The sequence below is a fragment of the Saimiri boliviensis genome, chromosome 4, assembly GCF_048565385.1.
Source record: "Saimiri boliviensis isolate mSaiBol1 chromosome 4, mSaiBol1.pri, whole genome shotgun sequence".
NCBI classification, from domain to species: Eukaryota; Metazoa; Chordata; class Mammalia; order Primates; family Cebidae; genus Saimiri; species Saimiri boliviensis.
The window spans coordinates 108,239,322-108,254,831 of record NC_133452.1 but is presented as its reverse complement, the minus strand read 5'-3'; the positions used below and the strand labels follow the sequence as shown (position 1 = coordinate 108,254,831).

The following is a 15,510-nucleotide window of genomic DNA, read 5'->3' as shown; positions in this document are numbered from 1 at the left end:
TACACCCAAACAGTCTATGCTCAGAAGACCTTCTCCTCCGCTGCTGTCAAGTTACTAACATAGTGACTGGGTTCTATGAAGTGAGAACAGAGTCAGTGGCATCTCTTCATTCTGTTTGACAAATGCCATAGAGTGTGCCGGGAAAATCTCCTGGTGCCAGGTCCCTGGAGAATGTTATTTGCAAGACAGTTTCCTCCTCAAGTTGATAAAAAATACGCAAACAAATACAAGTTGCCTCAGAAACCAAGTACTAAAAGTCTGATTCCCATGGCAACATAGGGATTTGCCCCTTTTCACTAGGGGTGAAGCATGTTGAAGACTTATTCTGGGTCATGTAGCCTCAAATAATAAGATTTCTCTAAAACATTAAATTACCTTAAAGAAATTGACTATGTGATCCAGGTAAGGCTGCCTCACAGACTTAGAACAGGTCCTTTTAAAGCTCTCCCAAGTGTCTTTTTGTTTTATTTGAGATTTCTTTCTTTGCCACCCTGTTTCCTTCAGTGAGTGCTTAGCCAGGGGAAGCCTTCTCAGAAAACAAGATTTCACCACCTTGAGTCTTTGGTCTTCTTTACCTTTAGAGATTTCTATAAGAGTAGCCTGCCTTATTATTTTTTATTATTCTTTGGAAAAATTAGACTGGGTCTAGCCTTGGGTTTATGCCTATATTATAAATGCTAAAAGGCTTTATTTGCAAATAAATTATTTCCCACATGTACTTGTTGAACTAAATCATAAGGCACAAAAATGAAAGAACTTGAATTGACAAAATGATAATTATTCACAAAGGAAAACAATTTCAAATGTGTTGATACTTACCTACACCTACATTTTGATCTTTGGTCCAAAAGTCCTCTTAAATTAAGCATTTTGCTTTCAGTGCACTTATCTCAGAATTGTGGAATGAAATAAATAGGGAACATAATAGCATTATTTTAAAATAATGCAATTTGTGTCTAGTATGGTCATGCATGGTATACTTACTTATTATGCTGAACTGTGATTTAAAAATACTTCTATCCTATATTATAAAAACTAACCTAGGGTTTTCTCCTATGTTTTCAAAAATCATTATTATATATTCACATTTTCATTAATGTTGATTATGCTACCAGACAAGCGTTCTGCTTTATAAATTTAATTAAATGTTAGATGTTTTGTACTTGTACCTTGAGGCACTCTTAACATGAAGGGGACAATTTTGTAACTGAAAAAAAAAAAAAAAAACCCAACACATATAATGAATGATGTTTCCTGCTGCATAGAACATTTAAAAGCCAGAATTCCTGCCTCAAAATGTTTTCAGGCTAAGGAAATTATGAGAAAAATTAAATGCTTTTAAAATGTCAAGAGTGAGTTAGTTCACTTATTTGGTTTGATGTAGTCATGAAACGTGTTCTTATAGATAAGTATATTTTTGATGAAGAGAAATTATGAAGGTTTATTACAAACGTTACTTATAATCATTAAAAAATTTGGAGAAAATGTAAGTGCCCCAAAATAGGAGGCTGGTTGCATAACTATAGAGCAGCCATACAATGTGGCCCATAAAAGTCAGGATGTAAAACATTTAATAACATAGAAAAATGTTTACTATATGTTGAGTGAAAAAATAAGATTATAATTTAGTATGCATAGAATACTCCTTATTTGATTAGTGTGGTGGCTGACGCCTGCAATTCCAGCATTCTGGGAGACCAAGGCAGGCGGATCACCTGAGGTCAGGAGTTCAAGACCAGCCTGTCCAACATGGCAAAACCCTGTCTCTACTAAAAATATGAAAAATTAGTTGGGCATGGTGGTGGGCACCTGTAATCCCAGCTACTTGGGAGGTTAGGCAGGAGAATAATTTGAACCAGGGAGGCAAATGTTGCAGTGAGCTGAGATTGAGCCACTGCACTCCAGCCTAGGTGACAATTGGGAAGCTCCATCTCAAAAAAAAAAAAAAAGAAGAAAAAGCACGTATTCTATGAATAAATAATATATGTCAATATGCATAGAAAACACTGAAAGGCTGTTTATGCCAGGTTAATAGTGGTTCTCTTTACATAGATTAGACATAGTTTGGAAGATTATAAATCATTAATTCTTAGAGATGAAGAGTCCTTGAGATCACTTAATTCAGTTGCTCACTAACTCACCAGACTCATTCCATTTACAGATTGATGCAAATATTTGGGATTTTTTCTTTTATTTATTTATTTATTTGAGACAGGGTCTCACTCTGTTGCCCAGGCTGGAGTGCAGTGGTGCAATCTCGGCTAACTGTAACCTCTGCCTCCCAGGTTCAAGTGATTCTCCTGCCTCAGCCTCCCAAGTAGCTTGGATTATATATACCACCACACCCGTCTAATATTTGTATTTGTAGTAGAGACAGGGTTTCACCATGTTGGCCAGGCTGCTCTCAAACCGCTGACCTCAGGTGATCCACCTGCCTCGACCTCCCAAAGTGCTGGGATTATAGGCATGAGCCACCACTCCCCACCTGGGAGTTTTTTCTTAAAAGGACCTTATATCTGCCTTCCTCTAGTTTCCACTAGCTGGCCCTATGTCTGCCCTCTGGAGCAGTGGGGAATAAATTTAATTCCTTATACACGACTGTTTCAACTATTTAAAGACAATTCCCAGTTCATACTAAATCTTTTTTTCTTCAGGCTGACAGTTTATTCAATCTTTCTTTATGGTTTCCCAACTCCTTCCATGGCCCCATCACACTTACCTGGAGGGCCTGTAGTTGTTTGCATCCCTCTAAAATGAGTCATCCAGAGTAGACTCTGCGTTCCAAGTGTTCTGTGGCCTGCTAGAATCTAGTAAACCTCTTTGCTCCTTTGATCTCTATGTAGCAAAAGCTGCCATTCATATCAACTTTAACTAAAACTTTTTTGTAAGTTTCTGCATAAGCAACTATTAAGAACCATCTGATCTAATACGAATTTAATATGAATTTATTCTATTAATTATTTGAATTCAAAGCAGGACCCATAATCCAAATGTCATTGGCCAGTTCCACCTTCTCTGATCACCACATCTTACTCCTTGAAAGTCTCTCCTTTTTTTTTTTTTTTGAGACAGGGTTTTGCTTTTGTTGCCCAGCCTGGAATGCAATGGCATAATCTTGGCTCACTGCAACCTCCACCTCCCGGATTCAAGCTATTCTCCTGCCTCAACCTCCTGAGTAGCTGGGATTATAGGCACCCGCCACCCAGCTCAGCTAATTTTTTTGTATTTTTAGTGGAGACGGGGTTTCACCACGTTGGCCAGGCTGGTCTCGAACTCCTGATCTCAGGTGATCTGCCTGCCTCAGTCTCCCAAAGTGCTGGGATTACAGGCGTGAGCCACTGCACCCACCCGAAACTCTATCCTTCTTATCTATTTATTTAATCAATATTTATTTTCTACCCGCCCCATGCCACACATTGGGGTAGATGCTGAGGATACAACATTAAAGCATTCAGCCCTTGCCTTTAAGAAGGGATAGTGGAGAAACACCAATGAAACCACAGGTAAGAACCATAATTTGAAAGGAGTAAGTGTTCAAATCTGCTAGGAATTAAAGAAGCTTCACCAAAAGGCAATTCTTGGACTGTCTTTTGAAGAAAATGGAGTTTGTTGATTGGAAAATGTCAAAGGCACAAGAAAGAGCATGGTGCAATCAGGGAACAAGTGGCTTGGTGTGGTTGAGGGCAGGGGATTAGAAGAAATGGTGGGGATTGAGCACAAGATGAAGTTGTTCAAGAAGGCAGAGCCAACTCAACAAGTGTTTGGACAGTGGCATGGGTCATGCACAGATACTGAAGAATTCTGAGCCACTTAATAGCATGGTCAGATTTTTATTTTAGAAAAATCATTCTAGCAGAATAGTGGAGGATGAAATAGGCAGGTTCCCAGAAGCTGGAGGTCCTCGAGGAAGGTGCTAAATCATTCAAGTAAAGGAGATGTTTCTGAATTCAATTATGGTGGCGGATGTGAAGAAGGCAGAATGAATTTAAGAGATTTTTAGGAGATAAAAAATCTATAGCACTTAGTATGGGATAATAAGGACCAGTACAAAATGATAAAAACAAGGAAAAAAAGAAATTCAGTAACATCATATATAGCAGAGGTTAGTGAAGAAAAGGACATAGAATATCCCTGCTTTTTCTCAGACTTTTACGAGAGGTTCTCACTATTGGCTTTCAGCCCTATACCTCTGCAGAAGTACTCCCCAGTGACATGCTGGGGAAAACCTCCCTGCATTTTCCTCTTCATAATTCCATCAAATATTATATCTTCCACAATTATAGCTATTTTGTAAGCCCCAAAACTACACATTTGAGTCTGACTCTTTGGATGAAATTCCAATGCCAATTTCCAGTTACTTCCTCTGTGTTCTCTACTTGGATGCTCATCTATGCATCTCTAACAAAACTGAAGTCACCATACTCTCCAAACTTATCCCTTCTTTTTTGTTTTCTAATCTGTTCGTAATAATTCTGTCTTTCTAGCTGGACACGTTTGCATCCTTATCAATTAATTAGTTCACTCATCAAATATTATTGGGCACCTAAAACCTGTCTTGCACCAATGACTATGGCTGAGGATATGGTGGTGACTTAAAGTTCTTTCTCATATAGAACTTCATTTTAAACAACCAATTGTCTTATATAAGGGCAGTGATTTAAAATAAGAGAGAGAGCATAAGAATGTTTGCTTTCCACATTTAATAAGTCGCCAAGGCCTTTCCCTTCATTTTTAACGTCTCTGGTATTTATCCTTATTCCTCCTATCCCACACTATCCAAGTTCTACTTTGAATGTGTCTTATTTGACAAATGGCAAAAATGTCTTGGTTTAACCCAATTCATTTGAAAAAATATGTATTGAGCCCTTACCACATGCTGTGCACTAGAATTGATACAGATTCCAAAATGATCTCTAAAAAATTTGCAATCTAGAAAGAGGGAGGAAACAGATATCCAACCCACTTAAATACAAAACAAAATTGATAAACTCAGAATTACATTCAACCAGCCATGGAAATTCACAAGATGGGCAGGTTCTGGCAAGGACTCAGTTAAGTGAGTGGTATTCAAACTGCTGCCTAAAGAATGGATGGGACCTTTACATTTGCATTTGGGGAGGCAAAAGCACTCTGGGTAAAAGACACTGGATGAGTCAAGAGAGGAATATCAAAAAGCACAAATGTCCAGATAATAGTGGGTGGTGCCATTTGCTGGGAGCTTAGGTTACTGGTAGAGGACGCAGAAGGCAAACTGGGGCCATTCTGTGAAGAGTTTAACAGGCTGGTTGGAGGAATTTGTATGTAATTCATTAAACAATGGAAACCTATTTTCTTCTCTTCAGAACATGCATTACCTTTTGTTAATTTGTTTATAAAACATGAGATAACTGCTTTCCACTAACCTAGGATATTGGCACACGTGTTAGAATAGTATCTTATTACATGGAAGCTAGGCAAAATTTGGTAGATAGTGGTATGAATGTATTTATGTCCACAAAATTGTTTCCGAGCTTTGGAGTATTTTAAGGTTCCAATTATTTTGAAATTAGATAAAGACTGCCGTGAGACAATTTACAAAGCTCTATTCTCTTAACTTTAGATAATGAGGAACGAAAAGTATTCTCCTTTGGCATTTATCAAAATTCAATGAACTGGCAGAGTCTAAAAAACACAACAAATGGCCGGGAGTGGTGGCTCACGTCTGTAATCCCAGCACTTTGGTAGACCAAGGCGGGCGGGATCACAAGTTCAAGAGATGGAGAACATCCTGGCCAACATGGTGAAACCCCATCTCTACTAAAAGTACAAAAATTGGCTGGGCGCTCGGTGTCTCACGCTTGTAATACCAGCACTTTGAGAGGCTGAGGAGGGAGAATCACGAGGTCAAGAGATAAAGACCATCCTGGCCAACATGGTGAAACCGTCTCTATTAAAAGTACAAAAATTGGCTGGGCGCAGTGTCTCATGCTTGTAATCCCAGCACTTTGGGAGGCTGAGGTGGGAGAATCACAAGGTCAGGAGATCAAGATCATCCTGGCCAACATGGTGAAACCCCATCTTTATTAAAATACAAAAAATTAGCCAGGCGTGGTAGTGTGCACCTGTAGTCACAGCTACTTGGGAGGCTGAGGAAAGGGAATAGCTTAAACCCAGGAGACGGAGGTTGTAGTGAGCTGAAATCGTGCCACTGCACTCCAGCCTGTGCAACAGAGCGAGACTCTGTCTCAACAACAACAACAAAACACAACACATGTGACAACAAAATTTTAGTAGAATATCTTCAGATGTTAATGAATGTCTGAATGAAAACACCATAAACATTGTTTCTTCTAAATATATGTAAATAATTAGCCATTTCTAGAATTAGACATTAGTTTCTAAAAAGTAATTTGTCTTTCTAAACAAAAAAGATTGAATTGTTTAACTTAAACTTTGCATCAAGTTACAAAAGGAAATTCCCATTTGAACTGGTTTATTTCTTTTTTTTTTTTTTTTTTTTTTTTTGAGACGGCGTTTCGCTCTTGTTACCCAGGCTGGAGTGCAATGGCGCGATCTCGGCTCACCGCAACCTCCGCCTCCTGGGTTCAGGCAATTCTCCTGCCTCAGCCTCCTGAGTAGCTGGGATTACAGGCACGCACCACCATGCCCAGCTCATTTTTTGTATTTTTAGTAGAGACGGGGTTTCACCATGTTGACCAGGATGGTCTCGATCTCCTGACCTTGTGATCCACCCGCCTCGGCCTCCCAAAGTGCTGGGATTACAGGCTTGAGCCACCGCACCCGGCCTGAACTGGTTTATTTCAAAAGCAAATAAACCAGTTGAAGTTTTCAAATACAGAATTATATGTTGTGTTGATGACTTATAACAACATTCTCATTTAATTCTTGTTCTGTACATGGACAATCTTCAAAGTATAGAATTGATAACAAGTATAGTACTAACTTTGTACTAGACGGAGTAGATTTGAAACCCAGTAAGATTTCAAAATTGGCCAACTTTACCAAGAAAACATGAAGATAGGTTTCCATGGATTTAGAGAATCAATAGTGCCCTCTAAAGGAAATCTATGTGAGGTGCATTCAATATCTAGGTTTAATTCAGCACTTATGCCACCAAAATGCTACTTAATTGTAACTTATAATAATATAGATTAAATATTACAAAAAGAATGCATGCCAGCCCTACTCATAAGTATCACAAGTAGCTGAAACACCAATGGCGTACTGGCTGGCAGAGCCACTTCAGCCCTAGTTGCTTTTGCTCCTCGTGAACTGTTGCTACCATCCTTATGGAAAGTTCCTAGAAAGGGAAAAGGGGATGATTTCAGAGTAGAGGATAGACACCCTAGATTTGGAGAGACTGGAACTCTAGAAGCAGATCCAAGTAGGTATCTTGGGAAAATGTGATACACTGAAGAAAAAAATGTGTAGAATCAAATGCTGAGAAAGCCTTGTCAGCTTTTGCCCAGGGCAATTGCTGAAAACCTGTATATCAGGAAAGATAGCCAAATTAGCTGAATTAGAAGAGGGCAGGCAGTGTAGCTTGGCTGAAACATATGAGCGTAGAAAGAAAAAGTGACATGAAACATTTATGGATTTTTATTTGCCCATCTAATTTTGTGGTTTATTTTTATGTTTTTGCTTCTATCCATCTTTCAAACACACACAGATCCATCCACAAATAGCTTGATAATGTCAGAAGAAATGCTTGGTAAAACAATATATTGCTATTATCGATTAGGAGCAGGGCAAATCTTGGTGATTACTATCTGATTTACAGACATTAAAGAGTCAGTGAGTCAGAAGATTATTAGCTCCAGATATTAATGGCTGTGGCAGAGTTATTGTCATAATAAGATGCTTGGGAATGAAAAACGCATTTATTCTGTTACCAAAACTACACGTATAGAGCACTGTTTATATTTTTAAAAGTTTTCCTCCAGAGTTTAGGTCGTTTTATCAGACAACGAAGATCACAGATTAGGTTGGCCCTTAGCACATAAACCTGCAGACAACTTACCCTGATATATTGGACAACTTACTCTGACATATTACTATAAATATATTTCTGTACCTGAGCCTCACAGTTATCTGTGGGGTTGGCAGAGCAGCTATTAAAATAGCAGAGCAAGAAAAAAAAATCTTGTGGAGCATGAATCATATTATGTGGGAAAATTAATTTTCTAATATCTATTTTTATATTTATTGATTGAAATATTAAAACAGTTGAAGATATATTAGGTTGAATGTGAATGAAAATAAAATATCTGCTAAGATGGTACTGTGGCCAATCAATCACAGTCAGCAAAGCTATTCCCCAGCTTTTGGGACAATCCAGGTTAAATGGCACATTTCAGCAGAGACCGTTGTGGTAAGTAGAGCAAGTGATAGCACTGCACCATCTTAATTAGATGTGACACATTAGTCCAAAGAAATCTGAGAATTAAGGCAAACAGAGCCATCTTTAGCAGGTTCCTCAAAACAAGTATCAACTCTCTCTCATAAACAACTCTATGATTCATCTATATAGGACATTTCCACTGACTTTTTCATTATTTCTTATCTGCAATTCCTGAACTGTTTAATCAATTTTCCATATTAGTATAGAAGTGCATATTTCAAAATGAAAATCTTATGTCATATTGTCATCTAAAAATCTTCTTATGACTTCTAGTAAATTGCATTATATAAGAGGAGCTCCATAAATGCTTAATAATGAATGAATTAATGTACAACTGCAAGATGGGCAGGTGTAGATTCAGGCATAGTTACTTTCATATTTATTAGCCATAAAATAATTGCTAGAAAAAAAGTCACCCAGATAAAGTCACTAGTCCTTAACCTCTGAAACAACTATTCATGTCACACCAAACTATTAGAGGTGAAGGTCTGTTTTTCTTCATATGCTCTTGATTTTATTTTACTAAATCAATCAGGGACAATGGTTGCAATTTATATAAAATTTTGAAATCAATTATACCAATAAATAATAATTATAATTACAATAGGATTTCTGTAGGGCTAGAGATACAACTGAGATATATCAATTGAGATGCATTTGCAAATGGTGATATAAAATTCAGAACTTTTTCAGCTTCAAATTCATATACATTGAGCAACCCAAAGAAATGTTCTCCCTAAAATAAAAATGACTAATTCTCATCTACTAAATTGTTATTCAAAGCACATTCTTTATAAGTATACGTAAACACATTTCTGCAATACTAAAAGCATCCGGAGATATACAGCACTTACCTTGCTATAAATTTAAATGCAATCCTGACCTGTATTTTTATGAATTAATAAAAATGTTATTTGGGCAATCTGAGTTTTGCAGTTAATCAAGATAATTGTATCTTTAAGAGAGTATCCTAGCAACCTCTCAGCAGCTAAGAAAAAAACCCAACTGCCAATATACACTGATTTGATTAATGCTGCTGGACTCCATTAAACTTTTCAGTTAATCAAAAAGACACTTAAAACCAGAAACAGAAATTAAGTTACAGCTGAAAATAAGAACTACTGGTGAAGGGTACTAAGAGAAGAATTTCATAACTAAATGAGAACTCTTTACTCTGGAGCATGTTTATCAATAAGCAGAGTAACAAGGAAATTGATGGAAGTTATGACTCCAGTGGGAGTGTCAAAACCAGTATATTCATTACTGTAAGAGACTGCTAGTCCCATAGCCAAAATTACATTGGTGTAATCACAGCTTTATAGATATATTCAAAACTTGCAATGCCACTACATTTTCACTGGCCAGTCTGTCTGACTGTATATTTTCTAGTGGAGATGGATTTTATGGTACCTGAGCCTTGGAGAAATATGCTTCTCTCTTCTACATTTGGAAGTAGACCTATTTTCATCACCACCACTTCCCCACTTGATCATCAATATCAGTATTTTATATGGCCTGATACTTGGTACCATGTAAACAGATTACAGAGAAACAGGTCTCTTCTAGACAACATGGGTTTTGTTTTTGTAAGATGAAAATATAAATAAAAAGCCCAAAAAAGACATATGAAGACTTTGTATAGCAAACAAAATCCAAATTTGTTCTACTGTTAGTTAATAAACACTTCGTCTGGATGTATCTAGGAATGCTTGTTTATATACAGCTGTCTTCACATACACTGAGGAGTGGACATGAGAAACAGGAATACTTAATTGTCTCATTTTTCTTTCATTTGAAACTATTACCTGTGTATCAGCTAATTTACTTTAGATAATTTTAATATTTTTTAAAGCTCAAGCATAGAAACTACTTGACTGGACCATGAAGTATACATACACACTCACATATACTTTTCTCAAACTTTCAAAAACCTGAACATTTAAGAAACTTGTTGCATAAGAAAATGAATATTCACAAAGAACATCAAATTTAAATAACATTGATTTGTTTTTCTTGAGGGAATGCTCTAAGAATAATGTTTTGAAGCTTTTTCTGAAGTTTGGGAATCATAGGTAATAATGGAGGAATGCTATATGAACTACCCAATCTTTTTAGTGTTGATTGTTCTAATAGAATTCCTCTTTTGTAACTAGTTCAAAGTTTCTGACATGTCAACCACACAGAACTGACAGTTAAAGACCAAAACTGGTTGCAGTCACAAAATGAGAAAGACAGTGGCTTCTTTCTAGTCCAGACAGTGTGCAGTGTGTAGAGGTAAAGATGAATCCATATACTGCACCTGCTCATTGATCACAAGCCCTAGATGCTAGATTTAAATATGGGAAAACCTTCCAGGGGAGCCATTTCTTTATATAAAGGAACACCTACTCACCCCAATGAGTGTTACTTTAGAATAGTGGTTCTCAAATGAGCTGCATCAGGACCACCTAGGGTTTGATCAAATACAGATTGCTGACCCCTATACGCAGAGTTTCTCATATAGCAGGTCTGGAATAGAGCCAGAGAACTGACATTTCTACCAAGCTCCCAGGGGACATTGCTGCAGCTCTGTAGGTCACACTTTGAGAACTACTGCTTAAAGTATAATGTAAATTTATTTAAATGATGCTGAATCTGTTCTTCAAGAGGAAAACATTAGTCACTGTCCAGGGAATCACGTTTTCTGCCTAGGATGAAGGAGTGCATGATATTAATTATAAAACTAGACTTCAGAAATATGGGCTCCATTTTTCTATATTCTAGACAGCGGTCATAATGTGTAAAGCAGTAATACTAACAGATTTTCCTGGTCTATGTTCTTTGGTTGTATTGATTCTATTTCTCTACTGAAAATTGTTTTAGATAAAGAGTATGAAGGTTTGTCCTGATTACTTGGAACTCCTCTTTAAGTACTTAAGAGAGTAAATATTACAGGTAAAACAGAGATTAGAAGCAAATATTGAGACTAAATTTAAGACTTGGGGGGAAGTTTTTATATAAGAAAAAAAGCCTTCAACAAACCTTTTTTTCTAGGTATACTTCCATCTCAGTAGCTGTGATTGCCTATGTAAAAAACTCTCAAGTTATTTATATCAGGGTAAAGAAAAATGCGTATCTATTATGTCCTGTTATAGACTGCACAAAAAGTATGCCTAACCAGAATCAACTGGAACCAGAAATTTGAAATTTGGTATTCAGGTCAGTTAAAGAGAGAAGAAAGACAGTCACCTTTGGCTATGGTAGTTAAAGAATCCCCATAGTTCTACTGGTGGTAGGGAGACCATCCTGAACTCTAATGCTCTGCCTTCAGTCTGGGCTTCTGATTTGTATCTATTACTCCTCCATGGAAATGGCTGGTGAAGCAAAACTATGTGTGTAAATCTCCATCTGCCATAGGCTGCTTGTCCACAAAAGCAGCAAAGCATCTCTATGGAATACCTCTTTAAGAATTTGTAAAGAAGAGTCCCACTTCAATCAAAGACAGCAGATTATGAGGTAAGATAACATGTGTAGTTTTTAAGATTCTATACTGATAAGCTTCTGTTCTTTAAAAAAAAAGTTTTGGAGGTTGATACAGAAATTAATGCTAAATAGATAATGCTCTCCCTCTACTGACATGCTTCATCATATTACTTATTCTTTCCTCTCAAAAATATACTATGTTATTTAATCTTCACAATAACCTTGTAAGATATGATCGGCTCTATTTCACTTCTGGAAGATCTTAAGAAAAGTTAGATTATTTGACAAAAGTCGTAATTAGCAACCAGCAAACATTCCAACCCAATTTCTGACTCCAAAGTCAGTGTTTATTTTATTTGATTCTAGCTGCTGAGTTCTAATTTTTATTTTGTCTTAGGCTGGAGTAGATAGAATATAATCACTTATATACGGATATGTATTTCACAAATCTATTTAGGATGGAAAATACACATTTGGGTCTCTAAGTCTTTTCTAATTCTAAAATATAAATGTCATATCCATCTTATCTACTGCTGATAAATCCTTCACCCTTTAATAATCAATCAACTTGGCTGGGCTTGGTGGCTCACGCCTGTAATCCCAGCACTTTGGGAGGCCGAGGTGGGTGGATCACAAGGTCAAGATACTGAGACCATCCTGGCCAACAGGGTGAAACCCTGTCTCTACTAAAAATAAAAATGAGCAGAGCACGGTGGCACACACCTGTAGCCCCAGGTACCTGGGAGGCTGAGGCAGGAGAATCACTTAAATCTGGGAGGTGGAGGTTGCACTGAGCCAAGATCATGCCACTGCACACCAGCCTGGCAACAGAGCAAGACTACGTCTCAAATAAATAAATAAATAAACTTCACAATGCAACCCCATCATATCTTATTAAACAAATGCCTCATTCCTGGGAATAAGGAGTGCCGAACAAATAACTGACTTTTAATGTTTATTCCATATTATTTTTGATTAAAATTTTTAATTAAAAAATATAGAGTATTTTTTGTATGTCAAAAATTCCTTCATCAGGGAACCATGTCTCCTCCATTTCACAAAAATCCTGTTAATTCTATGAAGTGGGTAAGAGTAGGGATCCATCCTTTCCCTGCACAAGGGTACCACCACCACCTTAATGCTAGGTACACAGCATAAATTGGGCCAATCAGACTTCTGGCAGACTAGAATTTCCTTTATGGGGGGTGAGGGGTGGGGACAGGGGGTATGTCAGATAAAGGAACGATGTGGGTTCAAGCTACCAACTGCAACAACTGCAATATTATCAAATGTAAAGTTTATCTGAAAATGAGACCCAGCAGTGGACAGAGTAAGTATTATCGTTTGAACCTCCAGATGCAACCACATTTTATTAAGCTTTCTGGATTTGAGACAAAAGTAATTTCCTTATTTTGCTTAAGCTAGTTTGATTTGGGTTTCTGTCACCACTTAAAGACTTTTTAGACTAAAGCAAAAGTCTAAAACATTTCTTTAGATTTCTCACTTTGAGACTATTGAACGTAATCTACTACCTGTGTGATTTCATGGGTAATCTATAACATATAACACAACCTGTTAGCTGTAACTGTAAAACCGGAATAATAGTATTTATTTGGAAAAAAATGTGTGAGGAATAAAGCACATAAAAACACCAATTGCCATGCCGGACATTCAGCAAAAATAACTGCTCTCCCTTTTTCCTGACTGTCTTTACAAAACAATAGCAGCTAACACTGGAGTGCTTCCAGTTATAAGCAGTTTTTCCTGTATTAATTTTGAGTGAATTAGGTTAGATCACTACGAGATAGGCATTCTAGCCCTGTTTTATAAAGGAAGAAAACAAAGGTGCGGAGAGGTTAAGCTGTTAACTCTCACCTCTCCTTAGGTCACTGAACCTGTCTTCAGAAAATCCTTCCAAAGTTTGTTTTTTTAATTCTTCTGTGGATTAGAAAACAAGCTCATCAGTTGTACTGCACATTTATTTATTTATTATTTTAATTTTTTTTTTTAAGTTCCAGGATACATGTACAGAATGTGTAGGTTTGTTACATAGGTATATGTGTACCATTGTGGTTTGCTGCACCTACCAACTCATCTTCTAAGTTTCCTTCCCTCACCCCTGACCGCCCAATAGGCCCCAGTATGTGTTGTTTTCCTCCCAGATTTAATACTGAATAAACAAGGTTCTAAGTGCCGGTGTAAAAGACATAATATATTTAGTACAGAAGTTTTATGATAATTTGGAAGTTTAAAAGCTTTTTCTGCTTATGTCTTGTGCAAAGTATAGCATCAACGTATTACACATTCATTCCTGTGTTCTATTTGTTCACATTTTTCCCTAAAAGAAACTCATAGTTAGGCATGGTAATAGCAGCTCATGTTTACTGAGTACTTATGATGTACCAGGTACCTGCCAAGCATAAATCTAAGTATTTCATTTACTCATAACCACCATAAGAAGTATTATTAAAGACCAGTAATGGCTGAGCAAGCTATAGTCCAAGGACACACAGGGATCAGTGCTGGGGCAGGGTGGACCCTCACGCAGTCTGGCTCACTGTGCTCTTCATCCATGTTGTGAAGACAGGGGCCTGTCTGGTTTACTCTCCAGGCTGTCCTGCCACCTAACACAGTCCAGGGCATCCAGGAAGCACTAGTGGTTAATTTTTAAAAATACTCTTAAACAGCCTCACGCCGTGGCGCGTGCCTGTAGTCCCAGCTACTTGGGAGGCTGAGAGGTGAGGATCGCTTGAGCCCAGGAGTCTGGCCTGTAGTGCGATATGCCGATCGGGTGTCCGCACTAAGTTCGACATCAATATGGTGATCTACTGGGAGCGGGGGACTACAAGGTTGCCTAAGGAGGGGTGAACTGGCCCAGGTCAGAAATGGAGCAGGTCAAAACTCCCGTGCTGATCACTAGTGGAATGGCGCCTGTGAATAGCCACTGCACTCCAGCTTGGGCAACATAGCCAGACGCTGTCTCTAAAAGAAAAAAAAAACAAACTCCTAAACAGACTCGCTTGAACCCAGGAGGTGGAGGTTGCAGTAAGCCAGGATTGTGCCACTGTACTCCAGCCTGGGCGACAGAGTGAGACTCTATCTCACACGCACAAAAACAAAACAAAACTCCTAAATAAAAGGAGAGCAATTTCAAGTAATATAAAAGGAGGCTTTAACATAAGAGAGGTAAGTTTTATGTACTAAGGTAAAACATTTTAAGGCAGATTCTTTATAATTTATGGTAACTTCTTTAATCCTAAAAAAAATCCATATTATCCCATAATACAAATTTCCCTTCCCCTTTTCATCAGGCAGATTTACATGCTCTATCCAACTAACTACTAGTCAGGGATACCAGAAGCTGAAGCTGAGTATCTCAGAAAATAAGATGGAAGAGGATGATCAGAAAAACAGAAAGTCTGCTATGAAATAAGTTTGTGTTTATTTCACAATTCGGTTTAATCCTTTTTGCCCTCACCTTTAAAAAAAAAAAATTATGAGCAATACATGCCATTATGACAGCCATTAAGGGTGAAAGGATTAATTAAAACTATAATTATCTGACAAGACTAGCATACTGTCTAACCCGATTTAGAGCAAATTCATCTACTTCAACTAAAAATACTGCACATAAAAAAAGGTGAAAA

General features: G+C 37.5%; 1 protein-coding gene across 2 annotated transcripts in view; it reads right to left on the bottom strand.

Annotated features, from left to right (window-relative positions):
* Positions 1 to 15,510, bottom strand: part of LOC104650622 (acyl-CoA-binding protein-like) — a 49,338-nt gene extending 33,828 nt beyond the window's left edge. For both annotated transcript variants that reach the window (XR_012517294.1, XM_074398032.1), the window contains exon 1: positions 1 to 15,510. This exon is cut by the window's left edge and continues 21,491 nt beyond it. The gene's annotated coding sequence lies outside the window, so the exon portion shown is untranslated.